Below are 10,150 nucleotides of genomic sequence, written 5' to 3'. Positions count from 1 at the left end.
ATGTAAGTGCTGTTGTGCCAGACTGCCAGTTATTTGGCACACATTACCTCCAGAGAAATGGCTAAGAACTGAGAAATGCAGGTTCTTCAAATTAAAAGAGGAAAAATAATCTCACTACAGGTGTCTTAAATATTTTGTGAGGTACGTGAACTCCACTCTGGCAAGTTGTGTCTTTCACATACATATAAAAAAGCAAAATGATTGATCATATATTTGAGAGTCATTACCAACTACCATTTCCTCCAGATCAATTCAAAACAAGTAAAGATACATGTTTAATATCAGGTAAAGGGAGCATTTTATTTTTTTTCTCTCATTTGCTTTTTTTCAACTTTATCTTTGGAAAGGCTGGCTCTGGTTTTCTCTTCTCAAGTCTTCAGAGCTTCCAGTCACTGAGAAGTGACTCCAAACAATTATCAAAGAAAGCAACTTTGAGTAGAGGACAGGTGCATTAGCAGAGATTGCCTATAGTTTTCTTTCACCTGTGAAAATGACAAAACATACAGCAGCATGAGAATGTATACTTTCTCCCCCACTTAGAAAAGGTGCCTTTTGATTTCAGGACTTTGATAGACTACCCAGTACTTCCCTGATCTAACCTTCTAGTCCTATTAAGACAGGATAGGATGCAGTGTTTGAGGTGTCATTGCTAACCTCTGCGTTCCCCACAAGACTGTAGAGTCTGGACTGAAATAATTCTGAAAGTCTCCATTGAGTTTTATGCAGTATTTAAACAAACTCCCGTAACAGTAGCCCTATAATGTACATCATACATCCTTTCACCTGGGTTTGGGATTTTTCCAGGTTTTTAAAGTTGAAGTCTAGGTAGTACTTAGTGCTCTTAAAGGTAATTCTACATTTTGCTCTAGCTACCAGATAGGATCTAAATACTGCATGCCAGCTGCCAAAAGAAAAGAAATTCAGAAAGGAAATATGGAAAAATGGGGTTGGTATAAAGAATTTCATCAAATGTCAGGAAGCCATTAATTCAGGACAAACTTGCTATGTGTTCCTCTGTTTTGTTTAAAACAAAGCACTGACAAAAAAATGTAGACTTATGTACAATAACAGGAAATCAAACGGATGCTATTCCAGCATGTATATGGAAAATGCATATGTATAGAAATTAAATAAAAAAAACCCTTTGGTTAAAAAAAAAAAAAAAACCACAAGATTACTTTTCAGCTTTTAAATTTTGGAAGGTAAGATGGAGTGGAACAAGTGTGATTCTGTTTGAGATAATAGGATAATTTTTCCTCTTTAAATGAGCAAGCCTAGCAAGCAAACACTCACAATCTTCCCTCTGTGATCGTAATTGTGATGCCGCAAATAGGCAATAACTGCCTGGCTGTGGCTCACATGAGGGATGAAGCCGATGGACTTTGTCTGCTCTATAGAGAGAAAACTTCACAGTGAGTTTGTGGAGGTTAGCAAGGACAGTACGTTCATGTGGTTTTGCCTACATTTCAATGAAAATGACTCAACACAGTGATTTAAATTACACCTGTACTGTGGCTGGCTTGTTGGAACAAGGCACCTGCCAGTTCAGCTCCCAAGTGAGAAACAGGTTCAGGTACAGGTTCTGGTCATGCATTTGCCATAGATTTTTGAGCAAATCCAGTTGCCTAGATTTCCAAGAATACCTTCCATTCCTAGATGTTCTGGTTGTAAATATTTAGCTAAGGACACCTTCACGTGTCCCAACAGTCAGCACCAAGTTGTCATTTGTGTCAGAAATGCTCATGCAAGGATCTCAGGGTAGTCAGTTCATTATACAAACACCACTTGTGATACATATCAATATATTTCTATTTATTTAGATCTTCTTATATTTAACAATATTTATTCATATTGTTCATGCAGACCAAAAGAATCACACAGAAGTAGGAAATAAGCCTGTTGCTAACTGCAGTGTTTTCATGCCCATGCTATCAACTTAGAAAAACAGTGGACATGGTCTTCAGAAAGGATAACGTTACAACTCTTCTTGCGAAAGAATCTAAATGTCAACTGCTTTTGCAAACCTGATGAACCAAAACACTTTTCATAAATTAGGCATTTTTCTTACCTATGCAAACGTACTTGTGTGGCATGTGGAGAAGCACCAAGTCTGAGCGACCTTGCTGGATTGCAGGCTTACTCAGATTGTGTAGTCATGATGCTGGAAGCAAGTGTTTATGATACGAGTTGCCACTAGACATAAACATCTGAAAGCCCTTTGGTCCTGCAATAACAAAAATTAAAGCACTAACTTAGCCTCACAATACTGCTGTACAACAAAAACAAGCTGAAATAAATTCCCTACAGACAGATAACCCAACTCACCTGCTTTCCAGTCCTGAACACAAACCCTCTATTTAAAGAATCTTAGACACCCTCTACTCTATTATCTGAGGAACAGATTTATTGTAAAACTAAAGGAAATTAATTCAACAGATCACTGTTTTAGCAACATTTATTTATTTAATATCAGAAAGAATACAGTTGTGTGAAATCCTCCTTCAAGATTGTGAATGAATTAACAAACATGTTTCTGCAAATCCAAAATTTTAAAATGATGATTTACCATCTTTAATCTCTATCAGGCATGAATACATTCTTACATGATAGGTGTATGGGAACTGCTGAATCACAGCCTGAACCTCTGATTGCTCTGAGGCAAGCAAAGAGTCAGTCCTGAGTGCACAGGTGAAGGCAATTCACCTGTGCTGCTGGAAGGGGTGGAGCTTGTTCCACCTCTCCTAGACCCCATTTAAGAGCTGACTACAAGTGGCTTTCTTTTTGGAGATTGCTCTTCTTGGAGTCTTTTCAGAAAGCCTAGGATAAGGGTAAGCTTTCCATCCATTCTTCTTTGCTGTGATAACCTGTTTAGCCTAACTTTCCTGTGTATTTCTTAATTATAACATCTGTATTTTTGTATACAATGGGAAATAAAAAAAATCCTGAAAATGTGTTCATTCTTAGAAATGAAGTAGAAAATAGCCACTATACAAGACAGTTTCTCTTGTTTAATTGGGTGCTAACAATTAAAATCTGCTTTTAAAATAATTTTTGCTAGATTTGTTTAATTTTTGTCATACAGTTTTTTTGTTATGTTTTAATTTAGCTTTAACTTTTTTAAAGTGTCTTCAAAGAAATGACTGAAAGAAAACAACACCTGAACAATGTGGAACGTGCAGGGGTGCAATGAACGTAGTTGCTGTGTATGTGGAGTTTTTTGATCCATGTATATAGACTTAGATTTACATAAGTAACTGTGTGGCTATGAGTCCCCTAAATCCTCTTAAAGCTGTGTTGTAAATCCCAAAGAAGCTCCCCTTTGTGTCTTGTCTTAAGGTATTTGGCCTTGGAAGCTTAAAGCTCTTGTGTTGGCTCGTGGTTGGTATTGAGGAAGCTGTGTATGAGCAAGCAATGTTGCAGAGGTGCTTTGTGGGCCAACAAGAACACCTGCAATGAGGTGGCGCAGGGAGGTATATTTTTGCTTAAGTACAAGTCAGGTTGGTGTCTTTGGTGCTTTCCCAGTGGATGCAAGCCTCATGCATGCAGGTATCATCCATAAAAGCAGCATGTGGCTGAAGTGATTAAAACCTCACACTGTGTGTTCCGGAGCAGCCAGCTTTTTGTGTGAAACATTTAGTGGGTGCTCCATGTTGCAGCCCTCTGTCACACTGCCCACTGAGCAGGTCCCATCAGCACAGTGATACTGTTCTGGGAGCTGTGTGATAGCCACTGTGGGGCTGAACACCAGCCATGCTGCTGTTCTGCTGGCCTCACAGTGAGATGCATGCTGCATGTTTGCAAAGCTCCCTTTCCTTCTGTGGCTGTGGTTGTTAAGGAGGACTGATCTCCCCAGGCCTCTCTGTGCCACCAAGCAGAGGTCTGTTTATCCCTGCAGCACAGAGTGGAGGGAAGCCCTGACTCCTCCCGTGCAGGGTCGGTGGGGAGAGCAGGGGCAGAAAACACGGAGTGCTTGAGCATTAGCTCTGACCTACCATGAAAGCCAATTTAAAAAAAAAAAAAAAAAAAATTATTATTCTAACTGACAAGAGTCTGCAAGAAGTTGTGCCCAGGCATGACAGTTCTGTTTGATGATAAAATAGTATCCTCTTTCCAGTTACTCATGCAAAATTATGGGTTTTTATTTAAGAAGTGTGTACTCCTGAGCCTCTGCTTCCTTCCCTTCTGCACTAGGTTACATGACTGACACTTTTGCCATGACAAATCCAAGAGTGTTTTAAAAATTTACCATGAAAACCCTGGAGCTTTAATTATTGTGCATTTACATAATTAGTGCAAATACATGCAATTACCATGTGTACCTACACAATTACCAGCTACAATGATGTACTAACAATCCTTATTAAACTTTGGTGGGGGAGGGCTGTGTTGATTGTATGCGTGAGGAACATCTGTAACCCCGTCCTCCTTTTCTCTCCCTTGCTGGAAGCAACCATGTGTTTAGGGACAGGGTTGGCATGCTGGGAGCAGCGACATGCTGGAAGTAGGTCAGTCAGCTGTCCAAATCAGACTTCCAGGAGGTGAAAATACAGGATGGATATTCCCAATAATGTTTCTAGGACATAGTTTCTGCTGTTAGTGCAATGCCATCAATACTTGATTACCCATGGGTTAATTATCCAAACTGCGAGGTAACTGTGCTACATCAGTATGTGTGTCTTTGCTCACATCTGCAGTTCACCTGAGTGAAATCCCCCAATTTCTATCACAGCTGTACTTTTCTTGTCTTGGAGCTACAAGAGTCTACATAAAGCGAGTCCTCTTGATGTGTCTTTGTGCCTTGTGGTGGCTGTGTCTACCTGAATATCTACTACAGTGTTTACAAATGACTTATTTTGATTAATCTTCTGCAAAGAAAAAATGTTCCGGCTCACAAATATTCTCTCTTGCAAAACGCATGCTCTCTGTTTTACAGAAATTGCTCAGTGTAAAAATTCATAGGATCATTAAGGTTGGGAGAAGATATCTAAGGTCATCAATTCCAACCATCAACCCATCCACCACAATGCTCACTTAAACATGTCTGTAAATGCCATATATACATGCAGCTTAAACACCTCCAGGGACAGTGACTTTACCACTTCTCTGGGCAGCCTGTTCCAATACGCTACTGCTCATTCAGAGAGGAAGTCTTTTCTAATATCTAACCTAAACAAAACCCAGAATTCTGGGCAAATTTGACTTAAGCCATCATGAAAGCATTAGATGTGCTGACTCAGTAGTTCTCTGGGCTCTTGTTCTATGGGAATTTTTTCTACTTCTGTTGGTTTGTGAACAATGGAATAGAGCAAGTGATGTAAATGACTGTACCTTCTCCTACTGTTTCCAGTTTTGCCCTTATTCTGGTCCTCAGCTGCAAGGAATTGCCTGTGGTATCTCTGAAAGGGCCTTGCAACAAAACTCCTTGCTGCTCTTTCTCTTCTAGGTACTGCCTTATGCAGGAAGGAAAATGGTCTGCTGCCTGTTTGTTCCCTTCATCTCATGAAACCTGGCTCAGGCTTTTTGCATGTAAGCCTATGGAGTGTGTGGTTGTACAGAAGAGCTTGCTTTTTGGTTGTTTGTCTTTTGCTTTTTTTTTTTTTTTAACCTCTTCTCACAGTAGAAAGCCGTTGTGTCTATTAAAACAGTGGAAAAATTGACAGGCTAATTGTTGCTGCTAAATGCAATAAAGTAGTACTTTGGGCTCTCAGGCATGTTTTATGACCAATATGGCAATTACTGAATAAAATCCCATGCCCCAGAATGTTTATTTGTGTAAACAACTTATGGTTATTTATTCATATTTTATGAATATTTTTTTCAAAATTGTATTAACCATCCCTTGTGGTAGAAAATACAGTTGGTTGGGGGGAAAAAAAAAAAAGATATGCCACATGCTAAATGGAAGGATCCATTGAGAATCTAGTCCTGAATGTGTTTAAGCCCTGTTTTATTCAGCATGATTAGCTGTGTTACAAGCCACCATTATGTTCTGGCAAGCTCTGTCTGATTGAAGCAGTCCTCACTTTCCTCACAATAACACTTCACTTGCTGGTCTCTTTCCATGCTGGCTGGCTGGATCATTTAAAACCTCTCACATAAGTTTAGACCAGGGTTCAACCAAGATGTTTTCCAGCTGGTGCTGGTGGCATCTGATATCTTTTCTTCATGATTGAGTCATGTAAGAGCTGAAGACAAGGGGAGAAACAGAAGTAGATCTTGGACTTCAGCATGGATGCTCTACAAATGGCTGCATTTGTTGTTCTTTAAATCTCATGATCTTTTGCTATTAAAATTCAGTTCAAACTTAAAAAAAAAAAAAAAAAACTGTTTATTGTCAAAATCAGGCAGTAGGTAGTCAAATAGTAGAGTAAATACTGCTATCTGTCTGTGAAACAAGAATCCACATCATGGACAGCTCTGCTAACATAGTAAATGAAATTATTTCAGGGTAGTTATGTGCACGTCTGGTTTTACATAAGGTTACATGATTGCATTATTTGTGGTCATTCAAAATCCTTGGGTGCTCTCTTACAAGAGTATGGTGTTGCATGCAGCTGGAAGATGATCAAAGTGCTTTGCTAATTATATTCTGCCTGAGTACATTCCCTGAAGTTAAAGCTTGGGTAAAATTTTGTTTTCTTTTTCACTTTTTCTTCCTGAATCTGTATAATGCAGCTTTAAAAAAAATTTAATAACAAAAGTGATCACAGTCCCTACTTAAAATCTTACCTTCAGGGTTTGGAAGATCATTTTCTTTATGGGCAAGGCATGGACCAGCTGAGTGACTTCAGCCCAAACCAAATTTTGGTTTGAAATTTCTCAAAGGTGAGATTTGCTTGGTTTTTGAATTTAGACTGAACTGGCTCTAACAGAGCACTGTCTTGATCTGCTTCAGAAGGGCAGATTATATGCACTAGGGTGAAGAGTGTTTATGTCCCTGTAAAAGTACACTTTCAGCACTATATAAATAGCACGTTTACAATGCTGCATTTCCTCAGCTCACATGTGAAGTTCCTTCTCAGTAACTTATAATCACGTGGTGTGCCTTCTCTTCCTATTCTTTTTTTTTTTTTTTTTTTTAATTTTGTTTTGTTTTAAGCTGTGTCCTTGACTCTTGAAGGCACACATCCTGGATTTTAATGCTATCTCACCACATCACATTTTTAAAGGCTTTGTTCCCTTTGCCAAACTAGCCAAGTCGCCTTGCTTAACCTAGCAGGATATGTCAGGCAGGGCTGTGTATGGTGCTGTAAGCCAGAGCCTGGTGCTACACAAAGGATAACGCATGCTCAGTGGAACCCTAGGCACTGAGCTGCCTGGTGGTGGTCCCAGAGCCACGGTATGTGCAAGGCATCTGGTCATGTCAGCTGCCCTTCAGCAGTGCGCCATGGTGAGTTTGGGGCTTCTAGGCATGTTAAATAACTTGTAAAAGTTTGGCATAAATAAGGGGTTGGCTCAGATGAGATGCATTCTCTTAGAGACCAAGAAAAGTGCTGATGCTACAGCTCCCAATGCTGGAGCTCCTGTACGGAGTTGTGTACCAAGTTCTGGTCAAGAATGATCATGGTACTGAAGCAGTGTATGCTGAGAAATGCTGAAGAGGGATCAAGCTGAAGATGACCTGTAGGAGTTCTTAGGTTTCAAAAGGGAAGGAGAAAAAGAGAGCCCAAACCTCCAGCCACTTTCCTCTTAATGTTGTGATTGTTTTCAATCTGTTTTTCTCAGTAAAATTGTTTACTTTTTTCCCTAGGACTCCAGTTGCATAACCACATACTTCCTTAGAGTCTTTGCATGGCAATTTCATGTCTAATTAAAGAATTCACATAAGCCCTGCTTTTTTTTTTCCTCTGTAAGAGATTAAAATGGCCATAGATTTTAGTACACTATGCAAGTTTGTCTGCACGTGGTGAAATGTGTACACACTGACTGAAGCCCCACTTGCCCATTAGGTTGCCTCCCCTGATGTAATGTGGGTATGTTCTGTGGTACTGCTCCTGTGGCTCCGTGTAAATAAGTCAGGAGAAGACGCTATCCCTTCGGTTTGGGGCAGCACCAGCTGGACTGCTCTGTGAGGTAGGCTGCGACAAGGAGGGAGCAGCGGTCTGTTGGATGGATGGGTGTCAGGTGAGAGCTCAGAAGGGCCTCGTGTCCGTGCAGCCCCGGGCCTCGACACAATGCCACAGGTAGCTGGAAGGGAGAGCACTGCTGGTGTCAGACGGCGGTAGGGAATCAGCGCTGCCCGTACAGTCGCCTGTGTGTATTGTAGGAGGGGTGCGCCATCCCGCAGCCCACGCTGTGCTCCTCTGGGTTATCTTGAACTGGGCACGGCAGCAGCAGCCCTGCGCTGCAGCGAGCTGCGAGCGCTCATCCGGCGCGACGCGTGCCCAGCCTGTGCGCTACCTCACCAGCTCCATCCCGGTGTGTGGTCGTAGTATGAGTTACGATAGCAGTAGAATTCATTTCAACTGCGGCTGAGGACGGGGGGAGGTTCTGCTTTAACACGCGATCCTATGGGGGCGGTGTCTCCGCCCGCCGCGGGTTGTGTGGCAGGGCCGAGGTTGGCAGACCCGCCTCGGGCACCGCGGGGAGCGGTGGTGGTGACCGCTTCTGTGCTGCTCCGGGCGGCCCCGCGGCGCTGCGCAACCGGGCCGACAGCGGGAGCGGGCGCGCTGCGCCCCGTACTGCGGCCACGCGCGGGGCTGCGGTTAATGGCCAACCTTGTCGTTCAGGCCGATTTGGAGCAACCAAAGCCCGCCGTCCGCCCCCGTCTTTGTCTGAGCCAGAGGTTGTGACACCTCAGCTCGTTGCTGCCTTACGGGACCTTAATTGCAAATGAGCGTGGTGCCGAGGTGCGGTGCTGCCGACAGCCGTGCGGCTGCAGGGGCGCGAGAGCCCCGCGGTAGAGCTGCCTCCCGCTCCCCCGGGCTGGGTCCGCGCAGCGGCGGGCACGGTGGCGGCCGGTGACCGGAGGCTCCCGCGGCGCCTTTAAGGGCGCGGGGGGCGCGCGCGGGGCAGCGGGTGCGCGCGGCCGGCTGGCAGCGGCATTGTTCCCTGACGTCACTGGCAGGCCGCGCGGCGGCGGCGGCTCTCCAAGTTGCCTTTGTTATTCGGCGCTCCCCGGCTGACACCGCGGCCGCACGCAAAACGCGGAGCCGGAGCCGCGCGGAGCGGCAGGAGGGCGGGCGGGGGGCGCCCCGGGGACGGGAGCCGCGGGCTGCGGCAGGGCTCGGCCCGGGCGGGCGCCAGCGAGATAGGAATAGGGAGAGGGAGGGAAGAAATAGAATCTCCCTCCCCTCCGCCGGCAGCGAGGCGGTGCGGGGTCGCTGCTTCGCTTGCGTCTCCTAATTGCGGAACGTGGGAGCCCCGCTGGAGCGGGGTGGGCGTGCGGGGCGCACCAACGGCCGTCGGAAGCGCAGAACGTCCCTGCGAGCGGGAGTCAGTGGGGGGAGCAGCCGGGGGAGCGCAGATCAGCCGATCGGCGCCCGTCAGCCGAGGCCAGCGCCCCGCCGCCGACTCGCTGGGAATCGCGCTGGGTTTCCTCGGGAGCAGAAAAAAACCACCCACCCAGCTCCACACCCGCCCCATTGTCGGCGCCCCGGGCCGCCCGCCCCCCCCCGCCGTCGGGGCCGCTCCCCCGGCCCGCCCCGCCGCCCCCGCCTGCTCTGGGCAGCCCCCTCCCCCAGTGGCGAGCACCCCCCGAGCCGCGGCTCGCTCCTACCTGGGTGGCGGCGGGGCCGGGGCCGAGGTGAACCCCTCGGGACGGCGGCCGCCCCCGACCGCCTGCCCGCGGGTCCCCCCGGCCCCGCAACGAGCCGCGGTACTCGGAGGCACCACGCGCTCCGGAGCGCTCTCGTTGCGGGGTGGTTTCCCCTTATTTAATAACAACAATTCAGCAGGGAGGATATTTGCCTGCTCTCAGTTTCCAGAGTGGAAGGGTTTTCTCTCTTTTTTTTTTTTTTTTTTTTTTTCTCTCCTCTTTGCGTGCGTGCGTGCCATTCAGGAAGGCTTAAACGCGACTCCCCGCCTTAAACCCGCTGTAAGACAATATTTGTGTTTTAACTCGGCTCTCAGCTTAACTCCGGGTGCTCGGCGGGTGGGGGCAGAGGGGAAGGGAGAGGGCGAGGGAAGAGCGTCCCCGCAGGAGGGAGGC

General features: G+C 45.8%; 1 long non-coding RNA gene across 1 annotated transcript; it reads right to left on the bottom strand.

Moving 5' to 3' along the window:
- Window positions 1-247: 247 nt before the first annotated feature.
- Window positions 248-9,795, bottom strand: LOC122175478. The gene is made up of 3 exons (XR_006177416.1): window positions 9,719-9,795; window positions 2,069-2,224; window positions 248-482 (listed from the first exon to the last, which is right to left on the bottom strand). It is a non-coding gene; the product is annotated as an uncharacterized LOC122175478 (long non-coding RNA).
- Window positions 9,796-10,150: the final 355 nt, after the last annotated feature.

Source organism: Lagopus leucura, unplaced genomic scaffold (assembly GCF_019238085.1).
Source record: "Lagopus leucura isolate 7727_CA_CO unplaced genomic scaffold, USGS_WTPT01 Super-Scaffold_739, whole genome shotgun sequence".
NCBI lineage: Eukaryota > Metazoa > Chordata > Aves > Galliformes > Phasianidae > Lagopus > Lagopus leucura.
This window is presented reverse-complemented; position numbering and strand designations above follow the sequence as displayed.